Source organism: Amblyomma mixtum, chromosome 1 (genome assembly GCF_055824585.1).
Source record: "Amblyomma mixtum isolate Tamu chromosome 1, ASM5582458v1, whole genome shotgun sequence".
Taxonomy (NCBI): Eukaryota; Metazoa; Arthropoda; class Arachnida; order Ixodida; family Ixodidae; genus Amblyomma; species Amblyomma mixtum.
This window is the reverse complement of record NC_143012.1, coordinates 158,777,390-158,795,594: the sequence shown is the minus strand read 5'-3', so window position 1 is coordinate 158,795,594 and position 18,205 is coordinate 158,777,390. Positions and strand designations below refer to the sequence as shown.

Sequence of the window (18,205 nt, the reverse complement as noted above, 5' to 3'; positions counted from 1 at the left end):
GACAGGCGGGTGTCCATTTCTTGGTTTGTTTTTGTCTTTTCGCACTGCATTCTTTAACCGTGATCACATTTCTTTGTCCTTTACATTTTTTTACAAAGCTCGTGCTTGCAAATGTTAGAACATACGAAAAAAAATGAAGCCTGGCTGATAACGGCCAGAAATTTTGACCTACCAATTATACTCACGAATGCAACAGTGAGACAGGTGGGCAAAAAACAGCAGTACAACTTCTTTAGATTTTTGACAGTAGTGGTGCTTCTACTGCAGCTACTGCTAGGATAACATATCTTGCCTCTGCAGCTCTGTTGTCTTCATGCATATATTTTGTAAATGAAAGGTTTTTGTGACTTGTAGCCGGCCTTCAAGGTGCTGGTGTTTTGGCATCTGTTTTAACCTCTGTATGCAAAAGCCTTGCCAAAATTAGCTACCAGGAAATGCGTCCATTGGAAGAAAAGTGACATAGGATTGCGATCATTCCGTACATACACCAGTTATCTCATTCTTTGAAGAATGCTGGAGCCAGGTGCAAGGTTGTGAGGGCCTTTTGGCCCCTAATAAGCTTGAGCACCTTTGCCCACTCATTGACTAATGGAAGACAGGCATTAGTAAGTGAAAAAAGCACAATGTCAAGCACAGCTTCACAAGTGTAAACTGTGCTCGGTTGTGTTTTTTCTCATTTCTTTGCTACATGATTGAAGATAAAGGTGCTATCAAAGTAAATGAAAGTAAATGGAAGGCAGTATTAGTGAAAATTTTTGATTTCATAGCCTAATTTAGATTGTTCAAATTATATAGAGCACCAATAAATTTCGCACATTACGGTTTGAAGGCAGGTGTACTTTGTCCAGGCCGGCTGTTGCATCAACCCAATATTAAGGGAGTAGAACTTGCATACCTAGCTGCCTCATCTCCACAATCTTGTGGGTCATTGTAACTTGTCCATCTGGACAGGGGAATGTTTCCAATGCTGTCTTTGTTTTTCGGCACCATATCTAGCAGATGCAAGGAACTGCCAAGCTCCCGACCGCTCAGCTAAAAACAGTGTCATGCGCAATGCAAGCATCAACCTTCCTACATGATTACAGTCGCAATTACGATTACAATGAGGTTTCTGGCAGTAAATTAAGTTGTGAGTCATTGCTCATGCTGTGTACTTCCTTTGCCCCTCATCTCTGGGTCCTATTCCTTCTTGATAGTCTTCCTGGTCTGAGCTTCTGTGATAGCCTGTTGACATACATGAGAGATGGCATCTATGAACTTAGAGTGTTATTGGCTCGGACTGAAAAACATGCACTTTCCAGGACTACTACCTGCAGATGTGCCATATCTGTTTTCATAGCCACTTTTGTGCTGTAGTTTTGCTATTCACTTCCCTATTTTGTAATGGAAGATTTCTAGGCTGTAGCAGGCCAGACACATATAACTGTAATGCATAGAGTGCTGTATACATTAGGTAAAATTCATCGTCATCAGCCTGACTACACCCAATGCAGGGCAAAGGCCTCTCCCATGTCACTCCAATTAACCCTGTCCTCTGCCAATTGTGGCCACCGTATTCCCGCAAACTTCTTAATCTCATCCGCCCACCTAATTTTCTGCCGCCCCCTGCTACATTTACCTTCTCATGGAATCCACTCTGTTACCCTCAAGGACCAGCGGTTGTCTTGCCTTCGCCTTACATTCCCTGCCCGAGCCCATGTCTTCCTCTTGATTTCAAATAAGATTTCATTAACCCGCGTTTTTTCCCTCACCCACTCCGCCCACTTCCGGTCTCTTAACGTTACACCTATCATTTTTCTTTCCATAGCTCGCTGCGTTGTCCTTGAATTAAGCGGAACCCTCATTGTTAGCCTCCACATTTCTGCCCCATAGGTGAGTACCAGTAAGATACAGCTGTGTTAGACTTCTCTTGGGGGATATGGGCAAACTGGCTTTCGCGATCTGAGAGAACCTGCCATATGCGCTCCACCCCGTTCTTATTTTTCTAGTTATTTCCCTCTCATGATACGGATCAGCGGTCACTACCTGCCCTAAGTATACATATCCTCTTACTACTTCTAGCACCTCGCTACCAATTGTGAACTGCTGTTCCCTTCCTAGGCTGTTGAACATTAGTTTGGTTTTCTGCATGTTCATTTCTAGCCCCACAATTCTGCTCTGCCTGTCTAACTCATTCATCATGCTTTGCAGTTCATATCCTGAGTGGCTTAGCCAGGCAATGCCATCAGAGAATCTCAAATTACTTAGGTATTCTCCAGTAACTCTTCTCCCCAACTGTTCCCATTTCAGGCCCCGGAACACCTCGTGTAAACAGGCGGTGAATAGCTTTGGTGAAATCGTGTCTCCCTGCCTGACACCTTGCCTTATTGGAATTTTATTGCTGACCTTATGGAGAACTATGATAGCTGTGCAGTCATTATAAATATCTTCCAATATTTTCACATAACACTCTTCTACACCCTGATTCCACAATGCCTGCATGACAGCTGTGGTTCCGCCGAGTCAATTGCTGTCTGGTAGTCAATGAAGGCTATATATTGGGGTTGGTTGTATTCTGCCCATTTCTCTATCACCTGATTGATTGCATGAATGTGGTCTCTTGTTGAGTATCCTTTATGAAAGCCTGCCTGATCATTTGATTGATTGAATTCGAAGGTTGTCCTGAGTCTATTAGTGATTACCTTAGTAAATACCTTGCAGACAATGGATAGTAAGCTGATCGGTCTGGAAATCTTCAAGTCCTTGACATCTTTCTTATGAATTAAAATAATGTTCGCATTCTTTCAAGCTCCTAATACGCTCGTGGTCACGAGGCAAGCGTATGCAGGGTGGCTAGTTTGTCTAGCATAATCTCTCCTCCATCCTTCAACAAATCTGCTGTTACCTGATCCTCACCAGCTGCTTTACCCCTTTGCATTTCTCCTGAGGCTTTCTTTACTTCCTCCCTCGTTACTGGCGGGATGTCCCATTGCTGTGCTCTACTGCCTCTCTCTGTAACGTTCTGATTACATTAACTACTTTCGAGATTTGTGTAGAACTCTTCGGCTAATTTAACTATCTTATCCATATTGCTTATGACATTGCCCTCTTTGTCTTTTAGCGCATACATCTGGTTTTTACCAGTGATTAGTTTTCTCTTCACTGATTTTAGGCTACCTCCATGCTTTAGAGCATGCTAGGTTTTCTCCATGTTAAACTTTCTTATGTTGGCTACCTTGCACTTATAAATAACTTCGATAGCTCTCCTAGTCCTATTCTATCTCTGAAGTTAGACGTCCTCATGCTTTGGCGTTTCTTCATCAGATCTTTCGTCTCCTGAGATAGCTTGCAGGTATCCTCTCGAATGATCTGACCACCTACTTCTGCAGCACGCTGCAATGAATTTAAATATGTATTTAAAGATAACAGTTAAGGTGGGATATTGAGCTTTGAGATTTGCACTTCAACTCGGGGGTTATGTCGCTGCTACACAGAATACTTGATCGCCGTAGAGATATTTCATCATCTCGCACCAAACTGCTGTGGCGCTACTGCCACAGTTGATAATGTTGCTGGGAAGCTGTTGTAGCACTCACGCAGTTTTGAAAAGCTGGTATTCATTGTTTTTGTGCTATTGGCAACAGTGATAATGAGCTTGCTGCAGTGTTTTGTGGCCATCCTTCTTTTTATTCAGTGAAATAAGTTGTACATTTCATGTTGAGTATTCTTTCAGCGATTAAATTGCTTTGATTTTATTCCTTAGTGTAAGTTGCGAGTGCTCCATGTCTGAGTGCAAATTTCTACCACTGAGAAGCCTTCAAAATCTTGATAGATTACCACACTGTTCTAGGGACTCTGTGGCTGTTGCAAATGCCCATTTAGCTGCATTCAAGTGCCACTGAGCTGATAGCCATTTGAAAGCCTTCAAAATGCCTGTGTGACACGGTTATTAGATTTTGTGCAGGTTTGATGCTGAGCAGCCTGCGTGCTTGAGTCGAATTTTCCAATGTCTGTATTTCAAACCTGCAACTTTTCGAAATCATCATTAGTTCATTAATGGAAGAACTACTTGTGCCGTTTTCTGGAATTTCCAGAAAACAGATGAACTGAATTTTTTTGCATATACTGCTACCTTTTTGCAGGTGCTGCATAGTGAGAACCTGTATCAATACGCCAACCTGCTGGGTTTGGAGAAACTGAAGAAATTGTTTAGCCACTGTGTGGCACCCATCATGAGGGATGTGGCATTAATAAAGCCAGTTAAGGTGACCTTATCTATGTCCTTTTTCACGCATGCTACAGACATGAGAGCCATCCCACGAAGCACCGTTTCTGCAAAGCTTGTTATCTCACAACATGCATGCTGAATGAGGCAGTGACAGACAGTTGAGGAGGCCTTAAGGTAGGGCATTGGCGTAACGTGTTGAGCAGTGATGTAGGAGCCTTGCAGCCATGCAAGGTATTATCGCTATCATGATGGTAAATCCATTTGACACTGTCTAGTGCTCTGTGAGCCAGACTCGGCTCTTGAACATTCTGGGACTCGCCCTTGGCTCTCGGACATTCTGGAAGCCTCACCCGGCTTGCGCATATTACGCGAGGATGTCTCCTGCTGTACGAGCCTTACGCGGCTTGCGCACTTTATGTGAGAGATGTGTCACCTTTGCGGGCTTGCTCGGTTTGCGCAAATTATGTGTAATATGTCTCGCGTTCTGCGACCTCGCTCAATCGTCGCATTTTGCGTGGCAATAAACACGCAAAGATAGGCACGCAGAATTCACGCTCAATATTTTCAATAGGGTAGCGTTTACAGAACCGTTGGAGTGCTAAAGTTGAACTTATATCGAGCAGTGGTAAAACAAGGGCAGTGATTACGTTGGGCCTCACCTGGAGCGGAATACTATAGAACGAGAGAAGTGGCATAGCCCTCTGTCCTGGAGTGACGATGGTGACGCGTAAAGCCCGGGATACATGCGACGTTTTTTCCGACGACATTCGCGCGGCAGAAAACGTCGCGGCGGCGCGACGCCCGGATGGAGATACATGGAGCGTTGAAGCGCGGCGCGCCGCCGCGTATCCCTCGACGCGAAAGCAAATGTGATCAACAAGTGGCAAACACCACTGTGTAAGGAGGTCTGTAAGAACAGCGACGCTAACCATTCAGTTAAAATCAGGAAAGTTTCACTTCGACACCACTGTACAAATTTTAGCGCGCGCGCTTAAGTATCCATAAAGATTTGCGTGCTCGAATGCATGCCGTCGCGTACCTTCGGACGCCCGCTCAGCGGCGGACACCAGCAGCTGCAGTTTTCTTCGACACATTCGCTACAGGGAGGGAGCGCAGGCATTCCGATCCAAGATTCGGCCGTGTTCTTCAAAAAAAGCGGCATTTCAAGTCTGATGAAGCGTTTATTTTCACGAAAATAACATTTCCGTGCCAAAAACACCGCGTAGCTCGTCGGCCATGGCGGCCATGTTGGCGGTGGCAAGGAGAGGACCGGAAGAGCGGTCTTAGTGGGCTGCTATTGGCTCGCTTCAGCCGCCGCTTCCGGTCTCACCGGACGCCGCGCGTCAAAATCTAGCGGGTCCTGACCGGCGGCGGCGGACGGTTTCCTCGACGCCGGGCGTCAAATCGGCGCCGTCGGGCGAAAATCGACGACTCGCCGCGGTAAAAACGCTCCATGTATTCCGGCCTTTACTGGAGCTTGAGTGGCGGCCGCATTGCCTGCATTCCCCGCTAGTGGAGGCCTCTGCGAAAGAGCGTCGTTTCTCTCCTGCTCGCCCAGAGCTGGCATCGGGTTCTCGCTCTCCTACTCGGACCGCTACGACGCAACCTTGACTATGGCTGCCTACATGGCCGTCGACACTTTTTTCTTTCTCAGGTAAGAGGTGCATGCTGAGAAGTGGGATATATGAGAAGTCAATGGAATGTTCTATATAGAGCCCTTCTTTAATATGAGAGCCTAAAAATGTCTCTGAACGCGAAAACTGTTCGGTGTCGGCTTCTTTTTCAAGGATCCACCTGCCCAGCATGACAGGTGTTTTTTTGGGGCTCTTTCTCTCTTTTGTAACCACCTGTACATCGGCCGCTCTCGCCCATATACCGGGTTTTTGAGCGAACACTTTGAACAATTTCGAAAATAGGCTTTTTGGGGTAGCTTTATGGTTTTTGTGACATAGTATTCCCAGTGTTGGCGGACACCAGAAAACCGCTGACACGTCTTAAGTAGTAAGCTGGTTAACTAATCTTTCATAACTAAATTTTTAACTATTAGAGTTAGGCACTTAGTTGCAATGAGAGATTTGTAGCCGGTCGTTAGTAATAGCCATATGAGTTTTTAGAATTTCTAAAACACGATTGCCTTTGGCGCTGTGGCTCAACAAAATTTGGCTTTTGCGACTAGTTACGCGCAGTGGAGGGGTTGCTTTCCCGCATGCTTTCGAAAGCGCATGTATTTTCGCACGATGTAGCCAAACTTTGTCCAGCCGCAGCGGCAACGGTAATCGCGTTTTCGAATTTGTAAAAAACTGATAGGTCTGTGCTAACGACCAGTTACAAATCTCTGGTTGCAACTGGGCGCCTAACTCTCCTAGGTAAAAAGTTAAGTAATAAAAATTAGTTAACCGGCTTACAACTTAAGGCTACTCACCGGCTTTCTGTTTTCCGCCAACACTAATAATACTATGCCGCAAAAGCCCTATTTTTACCCCAAAAAGCCTATTGTCAAAAGTTTTTGAAAGTGTTCGCCGAAACATCCCGTATGCTATAGCAGGGAGACATGCGAAGAGCGCCCGCGCCAAAGTGAAAATTACTAACAAAATGACTCAGGCAATATCAGGCCTACGTCCAAATAGCCGCTCGAAGAACTGTCTGTGCGAAAATGAGGCTGGTAAGAAGTATCCCGCTTCCGCAATCGCTTCTCAGCATTGCGGGATGCGATTACGATTAGCTGTGAAATAAAAAAAAGAATCGCAATAGAAGAGGAATTTGAATAGATTGGTGAGTTAAAGAGTATGAACTCAGTGTTAGAATCGAATCAGATTTGGAATAGATTGGCTAGTGAAAGCAAAATGCTGCCGCATTTCCTCCTCGCCGATCTAAATGATCACCCCTTATTTTTCATCTTTGCTCTCAAAGTAATGATAGCGAAAGCTTGTTTACATCTCGTCATCCGCTGCGGGCAGAAGCGGCAGCGATGCCTACGTGGGGTTATTTCTTTGTTAATCGCCGCTGGCGCGCTAGCCCATCAACCGGTGGGAAATATTCATGTTGGCACGGGCTACAGTTCACACAGAATAATCGGGCAGTAGAGCCGGGACTCTCCAAAACCTGCCGTCTGCTGTCACGCTATAGACTGGCGCCAAAGAGTGAGGGCTCGTGCGCGGCCCTCTGTACGAACCCTTCAATGTTTCGTCACGGATATTACTTGAAGGGGAGCGGGGCGGATGCAGGCGTTTTCGGCGTTCATACGAGTATATAGAATGGCAAATTGTTACCCTAAATAAGTGAAGTGACCAACACTTTCAGAAGGGAGAAAAATTTTAGGGGACAATTAAGAGCTGCTTTAAAGATATGACCCTACAGCGTAATTTATTATTTCTCATAAAATCAGAAGGTCATTTTATACTTTACATTCATAGGTCCCTGGGAGTCCTCATACACCTCCTGCCGCAGGGGTGCAGCGGTTAAGCTATGCGTTACTGCCCTGCGATGGCATGTGCTCCCAGTGGTGGGCCTTGTGCGACCGATATCCACTTCCTGAGCGACCCATCATTAATAACTGCCACGTGCCACAGTGGGCAGATTATGATGAAGCGGCAAGGTCACGTGACCAAGGTGGCCAACCTTACTCCTAAGTTGTTCCCTGGGGACCACCTGCCAGAGCCAGGCTCGTTACTGTTCGCTCCCAACGCCGACGCCGACAGCCGTTTTTGTGGAGAACGGGGAATTTAACACTACCGCCTTGAAATGCAATTCAACTAGCAAAAAGAAAATTTTGGCATAACGCACTAAGTAATACAGTCCAGGCGGAAGTAAGGCAAATTTAGTCCTTTTTCCATATCATGCAAAGAACTAGAAATCACGAAGCCATTTGCGAACATTTGTGAGGGCGACGAATAGTGGCTCAGTAGCTCGAACAGACTTTTAAGCAGAAGACTCCGCTGTTCACCTTGCAGCGGCTACCTGTTGCTGTACGGTCTCCACGGTGTGAAGAACTCGCGAGGTATCAAGGCGACCGCTGTCATCATCCTTCGACGCTGGTACAGGTGCGTGCATTCGCCCGCGCTGCCGCGCTGCCTGTGGAAGCTTGTAGGCGGAGCCGTGGCGGCTGCCATCAAGCCTGTTTCTTCACCGTTTTCAGGAATCCTTTGAAGCTTTTCTTGAAAGAGTACACGAGCACACACCCTTGAACACCATGCAGTATCCCTCCGTATGTGCGGGTTGTCCAAAAGAAAAGATTTAGAAGTGTTCGCTATCTGCTTTGTAACACGTGGAACTTGGCGAAAGCAACGTGGCTTGCCGTTCGGGATGATCATGGGCTTTCATAGCGACCGACAGTGGCTTTGCCCTACCGCCTCCCGTCTATGTCAACTTGCTTATAAGAGCTCGCCAACATTCTCTTCATTTAGCGTAGGTTTTGCTAGTCTTTGTAGGCGGGCTTAATTTGAGACGACCGGGGGGAGGCGGATGTGCAATGTAAATACGTGATCATTTAGCAGCTGTACGAGCTTTTGCTGAAAAACGTACATGAGTAAAAGCTTATCAGGTTGATGATAGGTGCACCCTGAGGATAGATGCTGGAATTTTTACCACCTCTGAGATAGGGTACCGAGCAGGGGTTGCAACTGACCGCACCATGGGCACTGCCAGCCCCCATCTTCGCAAGCAATGCCAGAGGGAGGTTTTCAGCTAGCCCTTCAAAAACAGCCGTCCAACGTTGTAATTGTGGTTTGGAAGAGCACCTGTGACTGAGACAAATGTGGTGCCACGCTACAGCGCTGCTCATAGTTTTTGAAGCAGCAGTTCACGAACAAGTCATGGTAGGCCAGCAGACATGTTGATGCGCTTGGAGCACCTGTGATCAGAAAAGAAACCATTTTCCTATCAGACTTTCCACAATCTGTGAAGAACTGTGACAGTCTAAGAGCTCATTTTGAGAAGCTCGGCCGATGAAGTTGAAAAGGAAATACAGAATATTTCCATTTATATTGATATTATTAATATTAGTATTTTTACTGTTGCTGCAGAGTTCTGTTCTGTCCAAGGCTCTACTCCTTCGTGCGTTGGTTCGGTCTTAACTCTTTCTGTATAAATGCTATAGCGATAGACCTGTCGTCGCAGCACAACCTTTCCGCCGGATGCCGAGAAATTCTCTTATTAGTCCAGACAGCGATAACTTTACACTTATCACATGAACACCAAAGAACCATCACAGCGTGCTGACAGATTTGAAAATCCATCACCACCAGGGGAGCTGGGAGGCTGCAACAGTATCGGCATCGCTACCGGAGAGGGCAAGCGTATCAGGGGTAATCGACGGTAAGGCGGGCGGACAAGGTAATAAAAAAAAAGAAAGAAATGAATAAAATACGTAATTCTGGAGAGCTATATGCAAACCCGCTATGGCTCGAAAAGGCCGGCTCTTCTGGCCATCAACCACTATGGAGAACACCATACAGTTGTGTGTTTGGTCAATGCAAATCTTCTCGCATCTAAGAGGAATCTTATGCACCACATGTGTGGCGTAAGCCTTGCAAAAGCGCGAGAGTTTACACGGAGTAGATCACCCAAGGTTTATGCCCTGCCTGATCACTACCTTCTTAATGTTGTGGGCAACCCTGTGCACATAAAAGAAAACTTTAGATTTCCTCCGTTCAGCTTACTGTGTGAAGAAACTTAGTATCGTACTTATCACCCTCTGAGGCAGCGATTCATCCAACGGTTTACACATGGCACCAGGGAATTTCACGGCTTCCAAGCGTTCGGGTCAGCAGTCACAGCTGCTTTCGACAGCCTAGTGACAAGTTTTTTTCAATGTATTCCGAAAACAATCTATTGCTTTTCATCTTGTCCCAATGTTTTGGTATGCGGACTCGCAAGGCAACAGTGTCGTCTTCCGTCAAGGTAAAAAAATACTAGCATAAATGGCCATCGCTGCGAAAAGTTAGTTGAAGTTCTAAAAAGTTGATGAGATGATGATAAGCGTCTGTGGCAAAACTGTGAAAGCACTTAAAACATTGTGTACAACCAGACGCAAGAAGTGATTAGGTAAAAGCTCTAAAATTATAAATAAATCATCAATGTACTTAAAACTCCGCACACACACTATTGTTTTTAAGTAAGCCTCGAACTAAGTTGTCAAATTAGGCTGATAAATGTGGCGCAGCGCTTTCGCTTATACATTTCCCTTCTGTTGGAGGAACACGTAACCCTTCAACTAATAACGGTAGAGTGCAAACAAAAAGGTTGGACTTTAAACTGACAACAATTCACTGGTCATATGCATTCTGCAACACTGGACCGAAATGTTCGATAAGTTCATGCACAGCAACGAAAAATAAGTCGTGAGTGATGCTGTCGAAGAGATCGTCAATATCCTCATAAAAAAATCAGTGTCCGCTGGGATGGCCTCGCTTAGCGAGCCTACCATCGATGCTGTGCAAGCAACGCTACATGGTTTTGCAGAGAAAGTGAACTCAGTGTAACAAGTTGCTTCCCTGCCATTAAAGGCAACTTTGACGAAAAACTAGAACGTTTCGAAGCCACGGCGTTCCCTAGAGAACTTGAAGGAACCGATTTGCGCTATAAAAATACAACCACAGGAAAAAGCCAATCGCATTCAAAGATAGTCAAAACAGCAATTGCAAGCTCGTGCCTGGAATCCGCTCTTACCAAGTCATGCCCGCATGCAATGCATATAAGTTTTAATAATCAAATTGAAAGGTTGCTTTCAGCCGGCTTCCCCTGCGACGTCATATCAGCCGTGGCCGAGAATCTTCTCAGGAAGATAAAAAGAAGAAATCGAGGTAGTGTGGATGAGCTGCTGCCAAAAAAGAAGATCGTGGTGGTGCCTTATATACACAAAGTGGCGCACAACGTAAAAAAGTGGCCAAGAGGCATGGCGTCCCTGTTGTTTTTTCTGCCCCACGGAAACTCGCAGCCTTGTGCCCGAGAACCGGGAACCAAGGAGCTAGAGGCAGTGGATGCGACATAAAACATGCCGAAAAGTATGTGAAATGTGCCACTGGAGTGGTGTATGAAATCCCACTGAAGTGTGGAGGCGTCTACGTGGGCCAAACAGGCCGATGTGTGAATGAACGCGCAGGGGAACATGCCCGATCCATTCGGAATAAAGAAGGAGCAAACTTGCCTGCTCATTGCCTTGCTTGCAGTGGATGCCAGCCTCTGCTTAAGCAGATTAAAATACTAGGAAGAAGTAAAAACAAAACAGCGCGGGAGATTTTGGAGGCCTATCACATAAAAGAAAACGGCGATAAATGTGTAAGCGACACTGCTGTAAAACTGTACAATATGGAAAACCATTTTCTGCGCACCTGTTGTAGACCAGGAGTTGATTGGCTGTACCCCCTCTCTCATTCCCCTTGTTCTTTTGCTGTGAGTCTGACTATATAAGGCACTTTCACACAAATAAACTCAGTTGATAGTTTGCGCTCTGTCTGTCTCTTGGCTTTTTCCTGTTGTTGTCTTTTTATAGCGCAAATCGGTTCCTTCAAGCAATGCACCAACTTGCCCAACAAGAAGTTCTTCTAAACTACCTGATGAGCACCCTGGGCCCTTTTATGAATGTTCCTCCTTCACCTTTACAAGTCAACGCCTGTGTCAACTTCATCGCCAGTGCTACATGTCGAGCCAGGTACATCTTCTGCCTCCGGAAGGGATTCATTCCCGAAGAAGTAAGTTCCTTGTTCGGTATCATCAAACCGCGAACGGCTCTTCTGAAACGCATTTGCAGATACTTGAGATCAGAAATTTGGAGTCAAGTACACAGGTTCCAAGACCTTTTGCGCTCGATTTGCTTTGCGATGGACCCGACCTGGCTAGCGGAAATTAAGCTGCGTGCTGCCAGAAAAGTTGCTGCACAGATGACTGAATTCTTGTGGGCCCAGTGTCTTCAGCGGGCTCTGACTCACAGCAGAACAATGAGCAAGACTGCTGGCACCAGCAGCCTTGTGGTCCCGAATGACGTGGCATTGCCTGAAGATGTTGTATGTGTTCTTAGCAAAGGCCCCAAGTACAGTCTTGAGCCTTCAGTCCCAGCCCACGACCTGCTAGCAATCAACCGGCGGATTTCAAGCCAGGCTGTCCAAGAAGACCAAGAAAGGTGCCTGTTGGAAGGTGTTGAAGCTTTGACCAAAACGGTCAACATGGCGTCTACCAGGTGTGCCAAAGACCCAACCAAAAGGGTGGTCTCGTATTTTAGGCAAAATGAACTGCGATTGCTTCAGGCAGACAAGAACGGAGGTTTTGTCGTACTACGTGATAAAGATTTCAACGAGAAGGCGGGCCACGCCATCGCAAAGAACTTCGTCCGGGTGAAACCCAGCGCTACAAGGATCAAGACCAGAGCTGCTGCTTTGTGCGGAGACCTTCAACTGTCCAGGCTCGCAAGCTCAATAACTGCATGTAAAACAAAAGCGCTGTCTGTATTCTTCTCTGCAAAAACGCATAAGGAGTCAATGCCTTTTAGAACAATTGTTAGGGAGAAGGGATCATGGCAGTTCTTAATAAGCCAGTATTTACTGAAGCACCTTAATGCTTTACAAATTGAAGACCCCTTTTTTACAAAGAATTCGACTGATGTTGATACCTTTTTCAACTCCGATGACCATATCGGCTACGCCTTTTCAGTAGATGTCGAGGATTTGTTTTATTCATTGCCGCATCAAGGGTTGTTTGTTGCTGTCCGAGATTGCATTGAAAGAAGTGGGTTAATAGGCTTCCAAAACTCGGCTGGTGTATCAGCTGATAGCTTCATGTCATTGCTCGAATTTTATTCGCAAGCCACCTTCATATCTTTTAAAGACAACTTTTACATTCAGAAACAAGGATTTTGTATCGATTCTTGCATCGCCCCTGTTCTTAGTAACATATTTTTAGCTGCCATTGACCGTTCCATAAATGACGAGTTTACTAGTCTGGGGGTATGTAAGTGTTTTAGATATGTGGACGATTTTTTGATTGTTTTATCCAAACAAATAACCTTGACCCACACTGATTCAGTGAGTAGGATTTTAACTGCATTTAGACAGTATGGGCGAGGTTTGACCTTTACGCATGAACTTCCTTGTAGTGGGTCGTTGCAATTTTTAGATATTAACCTGAACCTCGGCTCACAACACGCCTGCTGGCACTATGCCCCACGAGCAAAGAAAGAGTTGCTTCCGTTTGATTCCGCGCATTCAAAGATAGTCAAAAGAGCAATTGCAAGCTCGTGCCTGGAATACGCTCTTACCAAGTCATGCCCGCATGCAATGCATATAAGTTTTAATAATCAAATTGAAAGGTTGCTTTCAGCCGGCTTCCCCTGCGACGTCATATCAGCCGTGGCCGAGAATCTTCTCAGGAAGATAAAAAGAAGAAATCGAGGTAGTGTGGATGAGCTGCTGCCAAAAAAGATCGTGGTGGTGCCTTATATACACAAAGTGGCGCACAACGTAAAAAAAGTGGCCAAGAGGCATGGCGTCCCTATTGTTTTTTCTGCCCCACGGAAACTCGCAGCCTTGTGCCCGAGAACCGGGAACCAAGGAGCTAGAGGCAGTGGATGCGACATAAAACATGCCGAAAAGTATGTGAAATGTGCCACTGGAGTGGTGTATGAAATCCCACTGAAGTGTGGAGGCGTCTACGTGGGCCAAACAGGCCGATGTGTGAATGAACGCGCAGGGGAACATGCCCGATCCATTCGGAATAAAGAAGGAGCAAACTTGCCTGCTCATTGCCTTGCTTGCAGTGGATGCGAGCCTCTGCTTAAGCAGATTAAAATACTAGGAAGAGGTAAAAACAAAACAGCGCGGGAGATTTTGGAGGCCTATCACATAAAAGAAAACGGTGATAAATGTGTAAGCGACACTTCTGTAAAACTGTACAATAAGGAAAACCATTTTCTGCGCACTTGTTGTTGACCAGGAGTTGATTGGCTGTACCCCCTATCTCATTCCCCTTGTTCTTTTGCTGTGATTCTGACTATATAAGGCACTTTCACACAAATAAACTCAGTTGATAGTTTGCGCTCTGTCTGTCTCTTGGCTTTTTCCTGTGGTTGTCTTTTTATAGCGCAAATCGGTTCCTTCAAGGAATGCACCAACTTGCCCAACAAGAAGTTCTTCTAAACTCCCTAGAGAACCTTTGAAAACGATGGTTGAATCATTGCTTCAGCGCACAAAGAATGTGAAGGCCGAGCTTCTTGACGCTGCAGTAGCTGAAAGAAAGAAAGCTGAAGTTAAGCCGTATATTCACAGGACAGCTCACAGCAGTGAGAATGCAGCGGTCAAGCACTGTAATAGATTACGGATGGTATAACAGTGGCGGAATTATGCCCGAAAATCTGTCCTTCATTTCCATTTCGGGAAATGACTACTTTTTTCAAGCATGGCTCATCTTTCACGCCAGGAATGGGTCGATGTCCAGCCTGTGCAATGCCAACTATGACCTCGAATTCTTCAGCTAGTGCAATGCCAAGATTGGCCTAGTGCGCGGACCTGTATGCGCTAATAGTGGCGTTTGAATTATTGGCATAGCATGGTTGTCTACAGGCATATGCAGTTGGCATACCATTGCCTTTTCCATCAACACCAGCGGGGACTTATCGCATGCAATAGACGTACCGTCTGTGGTTTGTAATGCTGTCGGACCTTTTCCTATATAATGCGTAGTTTGTTGTATCTTTGTAACTTATAATAAGGGAGCAGTTACTCATTGACGTCCAACCAAGCGCACCAGTGTTACTCTCATTAAACCTTGGAGGAAGACTGCAAGAAGTTTTCAACCAATGTATTTTTATTACACAACAATTAAGTGACTCAAACCGTCCAGCCGGACATATTTTATTGAAGCATCATTTACTGTCGAGTTAGCTGCTGTTGTGATGATTCGTATTGAGCAACACAACTGGGCAAGCTGATGTTGCGCGGCAGATGCATACATAGAGTGCTTTGAGGAGCTGTCCTTGAGTGTACTAATGAATCATATCGGAACTACTCATGGCTGTCCTATTGCAAGATTACTGTTGCACTTCCATGAAAGAAATTCCTGGCCCAGCTCTTGCTCGATGGCTTCAAAATACGTCGAAGCTTCAATGAAATGCACAATGTGATATTCACCATAAGTGTGACCATCGCAGGAAAATGCAAAAATTAATATTTTCCACTTCGAATTTTGCGGCGTAGAGCGCGAGAGAAGATCCCCGCAAATATTCTTGGAGAATAACTTGTAAATAATGCTGAAGAACTATCGCCAAATTGCAAAGTTGGAATCATATTTGTCACATTTGCCTTGCGCTCATTGGGCGATTTATAATATTAATTTTCCGTGTGACACCACGAAATACAAATATAAAACTCACAAACGGAGATGAATAAAGCAGTTTATACAACTGGAGATATTTTCTAGCTTGATTATCATAATTACGTACCTAAATTATGAGCAGTTTCTGCCGTTTTATTCAAGCAAAGTTATGAAAATACCAACGATGTGGAACGATAACTGAAATTACCATGCTGAATGCATGATCTCCGAGTGTTTAATATATATGATACGTGCGGCAAACAAAGCAGTGTAATACACGTCCAAGCAACTCCGTTCTAGAGTACAATGATACGCTAGTGCAGCGAGAAATACTGTAGTTTTTATTCACAAAGTGGACAGGTCGGCCTAAGCCATGGTCTTGCGACCCGTCCCTGAATGTCTGGGCTAGCTCGAAATGACGCGACGGGCTGTTCAGCACTGCAGCATTTCTGGATGGTTGGTGTTAAAGCTTCTCGCAAAAAACGAAAAAACGCGAACAAGCACCTTTTATTCACTCAGTACGCACCTGGCAGCGGTGATACATGGGAGAGCAAGAGCGCGATCCCGTGTTCTTTCTTTTTCATATTTCTCAGGCTTTCTTTGAATTCTAGAAACAAAACGCGCAGAAGATATGCTGCTACAAAAAACTGGATTGGTTGTTTGTAACTACTTCCGAAACTTAACGAAACGCACGAGGCGGTGAAATGAGTGTTGAAAATTTTGCATAATTTAAGTTAGTTAACCAAATTAAGTGGAATTTAAAATTCTCCTAGGAGCGCCAAACGACGGAAATAATATGCCGTTGGTGTCGCCGTGCTCCGGGCGCCACTTTTTTATTTCTTGGTTTAAGTCACGTAAGAACTGCGGGAAATGGCCCATGTTGCCAAGACTGTTAAAAAGGCACCGCCAATCCTGAGAAAACATTGGACAAGGAGCCCTATTGAGGGCGTGTAAGAGTGACGATACCAGTATTGGTAGCTTATTATAATCCATGGTCATTGCAAATGTAACTGAGTGCCACTGCCAACATGGCAGAAATGCTGCTCAACTAGGGCCATTGTTACCAATTTAATGAGCAGCGCTGCTAGTATTGCGGGAACAGAGTGCATGTAGGACCTTTAATATGTTCATCTTATAGCGACACCAACAATATTGGGCGCTCATAGGACAGGTATGGCTACTATCGTAATTGCCACAGAGTAACATGGTCTATGTTGGGAACACAGTGGTGACGCTGGCGACCGATACATTTTCAATAATGGGCCGATACCCTGCGCTGCCTGGGTTGTATGTTCTTCCCTGTGCAAGTTATCAGGCTTGTGCATGCAAATTTCACGATGCAGGTCAATGAATCCTCTATGTACGACGCAGCACGATAACCTTTTGACGACATGTCCCATATGTGTTTTATAAGTGTCCTGTACATGGGAAAATATATGCTTTGAAAGTTTCTATGCCACCTAAAGTCACCGATTGTATGATAGCGAACTGATCACTAATATAAATGAATAACAAGCGAACCACTTGAGAACAAAGCATAAACGTTTCGGTCAGGAATGTCCGCTGTGCAACCCCCGCCCCCCTTCTACCTAAGAAACCGCCCTTTCCCTCTCGCCAGTGTGGGCTCCCGGATTAGGCCCTGAGGAGTGCAGCAAGGCTGCTTCTGCTGGTGATGATGATAATGGCAGTGCGTCTTGTGCTTCTTTACTATCCGAGGAACTGTTGGCAAAGTAACTAAGCTGCGTAGAGCTCGGGACCACTAAGTGATGCCTAGAAGTCTTCATGAAGTGTCCTTGAGTGTTTGCGCATATGAGCGCTTGCGTTCAACACTAAAATCACTGGTACTTTGCAGTGTACCTGGACGGATTGAGAGAGCAATAATAGATTAAGGCTCGAAAGCATGTTTTAAAGGCGCCTCCTTCCTCAACCCAGCGCAGGCTTCTGCTGCCCGTGATGGTAGCAGCGTGCGGCTTCTCGCTGCTGCCGCTTCTGGTCACGGGGCCCACGACCGCCATGGTGTACACCACTTTCTACGACCACGTGCGCAGCCACTGGTGGGCCTTCATGCTCAACATACAGAACCAGTACCCCCACCTCACACACGTGCGTGCTGGTACCTGAATTTTGTCACGGGTAAAAGGGCCGAGAAGGCTGCGGACAGGATCACAGGCGGGGCGCGTAAAGCATTACCCTATACAGGCCCGTCGTGTGCGTCCTGTTGTCCTCTTATCCTGTTCAAATTGGTTCAGCACTTCTTGAGTGCAGACATTTTATCGCGTGCATGCCTTTTTTGAAGCGAGAGCCTTAGTGGATCTATTCAGCGCTACCATGCGACTGGCTCTCTGAAAAGCGTCGCCGCCGCTTAAGGCTGAGCTGATTGCTTACGGCTGTTATCTTTGTACTCTGTTCGCGTTAACGACTATGAACTGCCCAAGAAAGGCAAACGCCCATGAGGCGCCGACAGAGAAGTGCTGTGCGCGATCAAGCTACTGCGGTAGTTGGTAGAATAGCTTCTGCAAAATACAATCCAATGACAGGGAAAAGTGCACAGCGAGAAAGTAAGGAAAAGATAACGTAACGAAAGCTATTGCCACACTCCTCCTCGCCTTCGGCTTAGGGCGAGAGGTTGCAGCGATATATATTTTCTCTAATGCGCGAGCTCAACCCGGGCCACAAGGCGAAAATGATGTCGTATGTCTC

The 18,205-nt window shown here is 45.7% G+C and overlaps 1 pseudogene; it reads left to right on the top strand.

The window, feature by feature from the left end:
• The window catches only part of LOC149369503 (O-acyltransferase like protein-like), a 117,068-nt pseudogene that overhangs the window by 75,606 nt on the left and 23,257 nt on the right, over positions 1 to 18,205 (top strand).